The following is a 9435-nucleotide window of genomic DNA, read 5'->3' as shown; positions in this document are numbered from 1 at the left end:
CAAGTAAATTAGGGAAAACGAATAAAAATATTTTTAAAATTTAGCAAACACAGCACTAACAATTTCTTTGTAAACTTCTCTATTCTTATATTCTTTAAGCAAACAAGAAATGTCGGCTAAATAAGCTAAATTATTGCAAATAGTAGGATAGTAAGCACCGAAAAATTCAACCGTAGCTATATAAAAAAATTTCAAAAACTTAACAAGATCATCAATTGCAGCCCAATCAGAATCATGTAGCATAAACTCAGGAAAAGAATCAGAATATTGATTAAAAGTCATTGTAATAGGAACTTTATAAGCAAGACAAGTTTTTAAATAAGTATAAGTAGCATTCCATTTAGTATCACATTCTTCAGACATTAATATCGGTCTAAATCCATTTTGTTCACATTGAACTTTAGATTCTCTCACTCTTTTTCTTTGATTATTTCCTTGAATAAAGCCAACAGCAAGCCGGACCTTTTTAATATAAAGCTCCAAAAATTCAAGACCATCTTTTACAATTAAGCTATATATATGACAAGCACATTTAGCATGAAATATTTCAGGTAACATCGAAGAAAGGTCAGCTTGTAACTTGTCAATATCAGCCATATTGTTAGATGCATTATAAAAAATAATACATAATTTTTTTCAATACCATAATATTCTGCAACTTTAGTAATAGATTTAGAAATAAATTTTCTAGTATGTCTATGATCTTCATCATACAAAAAAGTTAGAATACATTTTTGCATAACAAAATTATTATCTATCCAGTGACAAGTAATGGTTAAATAATTATTTTTATTTACAGCACGATCAAGAACAGAAGTTAGAACAATTCTACATTGAATATTTTTTAATAATATAGATAAATAATAAATATATTGTGCATGGAGTCTAAATATATCGGTCCAACAAGTACTTCTAGAAATACCATTAAACATAGAATTACAATTTGCTTGAATATAATGAATAAAAGCATCTGAAGAAGCAAAAGTGAAAGGCAAACAACCCACAGCTATCATTTTTGCTATTTCTTTCAGGTCCTTCATTTTATTATAATTTTTAGTTAATTGATCGCTTGTTGGGTTCAATCTAGTTTGTGTTGGCCCACCAACAGTCTCACCACCTTGTGCAATACATAACTCTCTAGCATGTCTATCTCTTAAATGTCTCATCAACGAACCCGCACCTCGTTTATTGCCTCTGATTTTATGCTCATATATAATTTCATAAATATTGCATTGCACCTTACTATCTCCTTCTATTTTTGTAAAAAAATTTCCATTCAATACTAATTCTTCTACGAGCTCTTAGGACACGGGGAGGACAGGGAGGAAGATTAACCGATTCAGATCTAACATTTGCATTTTCTACTTCGGGTGTCTCACCAATATTTTCATCTTCTACATCTAAATTAACCGCATCTACTTCATTTTCTTCTTCTATACCATAATTTTTCTGAACTTCTGCATAATTCATATCATGAGCACCTACACCTATTTCTTCATCAAAAGGTTGATTAACCGGTACCGAAGACACACAAGTATATTTATTACTTGAACTGCCACTATCAGAACCGCCACCAATTCGTTTTTTACTACCACTATCACTTTCGGGATAAAATTTTTTGATACTTTTACCAAGGTTTCTTATTTTATCCATATTATAAAATAAACTAAAAAATATTCAAAAACACAAAAATAATAAAAATAAATATTCAGCAATTAATACACTAACTAAAAATTAAAGGTAAGTGATGGAATGACAATACCAAATTTGGGAAGTATCCGAAAGTTGCGACTTTAGAAAACTTCCACTTGTATTTGTAATCGCAAAATTAAAAAATAAAATTGAGCACTTTAGGAGATATTTAGAATATTTGAGAGAGATTAAGATTTAAGAGAAAGAGAATTGTGTGAAAAATGACTTAAAATTGTAGGGTATTTATAGGAAAATTTTTGAATTAATTTTTTTTTAAAAAAGGAAAAATTGGTCAAATGGTCGTTGAGCTCCCAAACGCCATTATAGTTGTTGGGCCAACGGTCTATTTGACCGTTGGAGGCTTAGTCAACAACATCAATAATTATTAAAAAAAAATCAATATATTAGGTGGGGTAAATCGGTGGGCCTAATCTGGGTTTGGACCAGATCAGGCTTACCGGGCCTGTCAAAATAGACGGCCCAGCCAAGGACCAACTGCCTTGTATCTCGAAGGCTCACCGGATCGGGTTATCTAAATGAATTGAGCTTACCGAGCTAGCCCGATCCAATTGACAGGCTTAGGTGCAAGGAGGATGCCCCATTGTTTAGGCTGAGGACATAAAATTGTCACATTTTGAATGAGCAAAAGGTGCTCCTCATCGAAAAGCAGAGGCACAATTTTGACCCTTATTTAATAAAGAAATAACTTTTTAGAAAGATCTGCACATATGCATATATGAGCATTTAAAGACACACGCGGAGACTACGAAAGCTATTACGTGGCGTCTAATTTTGCTCATCCAAACTCAATTGATTCTGTCAACTAACTTATTATTTCATAAATATATATTATTATCATCAAATTTATCCAAAAAATTTACTTATCTCTGAATCTCACCTTTTAATAGATCAACATGATAAATAATATATATAGATCATAATAGTTATATCAAGATTAAAAATATAAGTATATTTAATAATTTAGAGAATATGTTTTTATCGGTCAGTATAAAACAACTATATCTACTCGATTCTGTTCAATATATACAACATGCACTAGCACGAGAAGTTAGAACTATATTATCCTCGTAATCAAGATAAATTACATTTAATCTTGTGCTACAATTATTCTAATGGTCTGTCCAAATTTCTATCTATGATTGTGAACTATAACTCTAACTTATCAGAATTGATGATTTAATATTCTATGTATAAGCTAAACTCTATACACCAAATCATCAATTATATAAGTTAAGAATACATATATAACAATGATCTATTTAATCTAATAATTTATTAAATTGAATAAATAAATAAATAATCGTTTAATAAAAAATGCTATAAACTAATTTATAGTATATCCTAACAAAGCAACACTCATGCTTGTGGGGTTGGCTACTTCGTCCTCTCTAAACATGATTACATAAACTTGAAAAGTTTGTGCAATACAAATAATGGCACATAAACAACTACAACACAAACATATGCTCACAACTTAATTGTTGATCTATTTTATTCCGAAAATATAAGGCAAACAATCTAGTAATTTATGAGTGTGGGGTTGGCTACTTCGTCCTCTCTAAACATGATTACATAAACTTGAAAAGTTTGTGCAATACAAATAATGGCACATAAACAACTACAACACAAACATATGCTCACAACTTAATTGTTGATCTATTTTATTCCGAAAATATAAGGCAAACAATCTAGTAATTTATTAGAGTAAAGCATTTATAACACCTGAACTATGATTAAATTTACTACGATACACTTCAACTTCACAGGGATTCTATTAACCCTGAATTCAATTTTAGTGTATTTTTGTCACCTTTTTTAGTTGATGTGACACCTTTTTAACTGACGTGACACCTTTGATGTGGATCACATTTTTATGTAATAAAGGTGTCATGTCAGCACAAAAGGTGACAAAAATATGCTAAAATTGAGTCAGGGGTAATAAGACCCATGTGAAGCTGAAATGTGTCATAGCAACTTTATTCATAGTTAGAGGGGTACTGAATGCTTATCTCTAATTAATTTATTATGGATATTCTAATCTAATCCTCAACTTAGGAAAGAAACCTCAAATTACCTCAAAACAAATAAACAATGACGTTCGCTTTTCGCTAACCAGACATTACAATCTTGAACATTGACATGGTTTTTATCTGTCAGGATTGTATCTAGAATCCTCGCTATTACAGAGTTTGATCAAGTCTCTAATCCGCTGAGTCGCATCCAATCTCTCACGATTACGACATCAATAAAGTTGATTTTCTCAATTTAAAACTAATCTGAATCATGCTCGAGCCCCTTAAGTTTCTATCCAAATCATTCAAACGAGGTCATAAATTATTTTACCAATCAATGATAATGCTAAACTACAATTTGGAACCCGAAAGAACAAAAATATATTGGATTGTTACACCTGCCTGTGCGGAGGCCGATAAGTTAGATATGATGACAAGGTGTCCAGTTCTTGCTAAAAGTGACTAACTAGTGAGATCTTATTCGAAAGTAGTTTGTTAGTGGCTTAGAAAATATAATACTCAACTTTCACATTAATTTACCAATATAGACATAGATCAACTTCTTATCATCTAAATTAGTTGTGAGGCGTCCGTGCAAGGCACATGCCTAACAATATGAAATCGAATAGTAGAAATCTCTATTATATTAAATGTGCGAAGGTCATTGTAAATGTCATTTGTACTTTTTTTTTCTTTATTAAAATATTTTGTTTTAGACTAAATCATTTATTCACCATTTTTTTTTAATTAAATATTTTAAAAAGTAATTATTTCAGCTGAAATTTTTTTCTACTTGACTTTTTCCAGCTTTGTCTCCTATTTGGTTTGTGAGACAAATATTCTATTTTTACCAAAGTTCGTCACTTTTTCAAAAATTTTGCTTATTTAAAATAAAAAAAATAGATGGACACTTCTATATAAACAAAACCCTCCATCTTCGGTTGTCTCTCCCTTTTAGGAGTATTTTATTGAACTACTCTAAGTTGTTTTTTTATAACATCTTCTTCGAAGGTTTTAAGTATAGCATGAATTAGCTTTATTTTCGCAAATAAGATATTGTGAGAGCTTCTTCTTTGTAGGTTATTGGCAAAAAAAGATATGTCGAGTCTGTTAATTCGGGTATATATATTAATTCTCTAAATTTGCGTAGCAACAATATTACTTGTTCTCTCATGTTACTTAATTTGATTGGCTCTTTTTTTGGTTGATTAATGGAGGTTTTAGCATATAGAACTTTTGATACAAGTATATTTTTTGAAAAATGGTGAGTTAGTTGATGAAGAAGTCAAAATTATTTTTTTGTTTATTCTATATTTTATATTTCTCTATATATATTTTGTGTGGTCCGACTCAGCGTTGATTATAACGTAATTTGGGATAAAGATAAAAAATTTTGAGATGCGAGACATCAAATAGAAGAAAGAAAGAGATCGGTATGCCAACAAGAGCGGAAGAAAGCGATGAATGTCAGGTTGCACTCCTGGGTATCTCAATTTACTTCTGAGGAATGCCTGCGAAAGAGATTTAAGGAATATCTCTATCACACTATTGCAAATCTTAAAGTCACTAGATCGAAGCTATCGAAGCTCCAAGAGGAAGCCGCGAAAAAGGTTAGACTTGCTCACTAGTTCATTGATCAATTGAATTGTCATATAATCTTTTCTTATGTATGGTCAATATGGTTTTTCTTCTCTTTTAGGGAATATCTGAAAAGATAGAACAGATGAAACTTGACTCAGGTTGTCATGTAATCTTTCTTATGTATGGTCAATATGATTTCTATCATTTCTCAAGCAATGTCTGAAAAAAGAGAACGGATAGAACTTGAATCAAAATCAAAAGACAAGGTATGTATGTTATTGATTAATGTGCTAACACTGACTGTCAACCAGCTAAATGGACCTTCTTCCTATCTAAATTTTTAATAGTAGTTAAACATTCTTGTCTTATTTTATATAGAGCTAACTTTTATTCTGATGTTAGATGCTGTGATATTGTTCTAGGTTACACTACCATTTCAAGACCCCATTTGTTGGATTACACTCCGTATGTTGTTGCTAGGGTGAAATGTTGTGACATTGTTCTAAGTTACACAACGCTTATAGATGATGAGCATCGACAAGTCGTCTGAGGCAAGTGCTAAGGCTCTCTTTTGAAACTAAAAAAGGCAAGTGCTAAGGGGCTCTTTTAAAACTGAAAAAGGAGGAACAGATTAGTTAGTAGTTATTCCAGTTATAAACTTTTATATCCATTGAAGTCTTTTGACACTAAATTCCAACCATATTTTTGAAAGAACATGAAGTTAGAGAAAGGTTCATAGGCAATTCAATGGATTCTTTGACAAAAGACCTGGTGAGATCGTACAAGTCGAGACTAATGACGAACAGGTAAAAATCTCAAAAAGGACTAACGAGAGTTTTTATCTCTAAAGTAGATTTTCTCGACGTGAATTCGAATTCGAATTAATCGAATCCCAAAGTCGTTACAAATCAAAAACCAAAAAATTATAATAACCTTATATTTGTTAATTACTATAGTATAGCTTATCATATTCCTTTTGCTTTGAATTCTCTGGAGCAATATTTGATATTACATCCTGCGTGATCACATTTTTAATTAGTAATATCACTAATTGAACGACACAATGCCTCACCTCTCTTACAGATTAGTTTTACTATCTGATGGTGCTATCTTTTCTTGTGTGAACCGCACCCTCTAAGTATGATTTCTACAGCAGTATCGATACAAATTTTGGAAGCGAAGAAGAAGACCAGTCTGAGCTGCTCACTTTTGAAAAAAAGAAGTATCTGAGTCCCTTCAAGACGCGATTTTGCAGAACCTTTTGAAAAAATCAAAGGTAAATATTGTATCTACAACTTAATAAGTACTTTCAACCTTATTTTGAGAAAGATGTAGTACTTTCACCCTTTTTATTTAATATAAAACAGAAATCTGGATCTTCTTTTGTTCCTTCTCCAAGATGAAATTAACAGGAGGACTTCATACTTTAATCTCTACTTATTGAATGTGGTCCTCTAGCCAAGAAATGAAGTTCCTTTTTGTACCATTTCTCAGTGATGTCGTGCGCCGCATGAACCCGATCAGTCCAAAATGGCACGTCGGGTCCAAGACAAGCGTGAAAATGGAGTTTCTTTTGGTATTATCTTTTCTATCACCTTTCTCAGGGTTATCTTTGACACAGCTATATACAGTAACATTTACAAGACTTCTGAAAAAAATTATTTTCTACTGATCACTATACATAGTAAAAGTTGAAGCATATCCTGCAATAGGCTGGACCTATTTATCAATAATTTTATATTTTTACATTGTTTTTATTTATAGCATCGACTTACTAACAACCTATTGTTAGAATAAAATATAATTGGGACAAAGTAGGTGCAAAAGAATGGTTGCTCTTTTCTGGGTTAATTTCACATGCTCTTATACTCTATGGACTTGATAGTCCAGTGATGAAAGTCCTAGAACACTTAAAGAGAGAGGTTTCGTAAACTATGCTCTTAAGACTTAACTACCACAATAATAAAATCACCAATTAAATAAATCCTAGTTCCTTGTGTAGGCCGATATTACTTCATCTTTCGTAAAGTTATCTACTTGCGGCCCAATATTGTGTAAGTATAAACAATCAGGAATGGTGCAGGGTTGGATCAAAAGATAACTCTTCTTTTAGAAACATTAAATCTAGGTCGTTTCAGAAAAACTCGACAGATGACCCATCACACTCCTCAACCAAGAATGACAGTATTTCTTGTTCCAAAGCACACTCTGTCAGCAAGAAAGTAAAAATAATTGCTAAAAAATAATAGCCGAAGCTGCAAATCATTTTTTTTTTCAATCAAAATGGCATAGTTTCTGATGGTTTGTCCGAGAACATTGTAAACTTTCTCTGATGACCAAAATTTTCTGAAGCAATAGTATACTTTGAAATGTAGAACTTTTACATTCTTCTTATCAAAATAAATTAAAGAAGTGATCATTTACCCCAAATTTCTGTAAATTGTCAAGATAGTCATATAGTTTTAATCATCTTTCTATATCTTCAGTTTATTCTTTGTATGGAGTTCATTTATATTTCTTAGCAGTTTGAACTTTTCATTTTCTCAATCCATGGGATGCTATCAACGAAACAAATGACTTCATATGAAAAAAAGTGACCTCTTACCCCAAATTATACACACACATATGCCCGCGCATATGGTTGTGTATATATTATATGCATGTAGGTGTATAACTTAGTTTTTGAATTTGTTGAACTTAAGCCGCGGACCACTCTTCTCTATTGTTAGAGACCGTTTCTGATTGATAGTGAGTTGGAGTCAAATTCATCTACTAGTGATAATCTAATGAATTCGTATGTATGTGTGTATAGACATAGAAGCACTTCAAATGAGCTAATGGAAGTTACAGATCTTAGAGATGAAACTATATGTTTATATTTAATATTAGAAGAATTAATGTAGCTAAAATCTTACTTTCGAATATTTGTTCCTTTTCAAGTTGTTTTCTTGATTGTCCTTTAATAACCAGTAAGTTATAAATTATGGTTAACTTTCTGGTATATTCACCAACTTTGTATTCAAAAATTTGATGCCTTTGTGCTTATTTTATTGTTTATTAAAATTCATGGTAGGTTGAGTTGGAAGGTAAATTACGCAAGACAATGAAAAATTGTAAATCATAGGTAAAATTTTCAATTTTTTGATACTTATTTTGTGATGTATGCACATTGTGATTTTTTCTATTGAGCTTGATTTTAGAGTATTTGATAGGAGGCGGCAATAGCATCAGAAAGAAAGCAATTGACACCTAAAGAACTAGAGATGAAAAAGAAAAAGAACTGCCGCGCCCCATTTTTCTCGCAAAAAGTGAGATTCGACGTGACAAACTCTTTTTGGGACTATTTAAAGGAGGAGTGTGAAGAGTCATCACCTAACGAATTAAGGTGTGTTAGGGCACCGATCTAGGCTACTACAAACCTATTTTGTTTTTTATCCTAATTCACCAGAAATTCGGATAAGGGTTCAGATTACCTCAAAAAAAAGGTGTTAGGCATCTTTTGAGGTTCACAAAGGTGGTTTTCCGATCGAATTCGTATTTTACGTGGGAATTCTATGTGATCAAATAAAAATCGCTTATTTTTAACTTAATTGTTAACTAAGTGATAAAGTAATAAAAACACATGTTATTTCATCATTTCTAATTATTAATTATCTAAGTGGTAAAAGTCACTAAAACCTGTAAATAAGACAAACGATGAGAGAGAAGTGATATAAATTATAACAAAGGGGACTGCTTATGTAACTAACTACCCCAAATAAATAAGTATAAAAAATATAAATACCAACTTTTTAAAAGTAATTATACTCTCTCTCTCACTTTTTTAATTACTTTACTCTCTCTCCCTATTAATATACATAACATAGCCGATATATACATAGCATTCTGTGTATATATGGGATTTTTGTAATATGTTTAGAGAATTGGGATTTTTTGTAATATTGAAAACATAAGTTGTGTATTTATATAAATTTTAGAATAAATAAACATGCAAAGTAAATGTAAGGGAAAGAATAATTCAAAAGAAGGAAAATTTTTGGTAACATTCGGATCAGAACCCCAACTTGTTTAATAATCATCCAACCCATTGGCCAAACTCTTAGACAAGTCATATGTCTTACCTTTAATG

The 9435-nt window shown here is 31.3% G+C and overlaps 1 long non-coding RNA gene across 1 annotated transcript; it reads left to right on the top strand.

Moving 5' to 3' along the window:
- The first annotated feature begins 4701 nt into the window (after positions 1-4701).
- LOC107855704 lies at positions 4702-8893 on the top strand. The gene is made up of 5 exons (XR_001670344.2): positions 4702-5335; positions 5425-6582; positions 6801-6882; positions 8380-8430; positions 8519-8893. It is a non-coding gene; the product is annotated as an uncharacterized LOC107855704 (long non-coding RNA).
- Positions 8894-9435: the final 542 nt, after the last annotated feature.

This window comes from Capsicum annuum, chromosome 1, assembly GCF_002878395.1.
Source record: "Capsicum annuum cultivar UCD-10X-F1 chromosome 1, UCD10Xv1.1, whole genome shotgun sequence".
Taxonomy (NCBI): Eukaryota; Viridiplantae; Streptophyta; class Magnoliopsida; order Solanales; family Solanaceae; genus Capsicum; species Capsicum annuum.
Note: the sequence above shows the minus strand (reverse complement) of the source record. Positions and strands in the feature narration are given on the sequence as shown.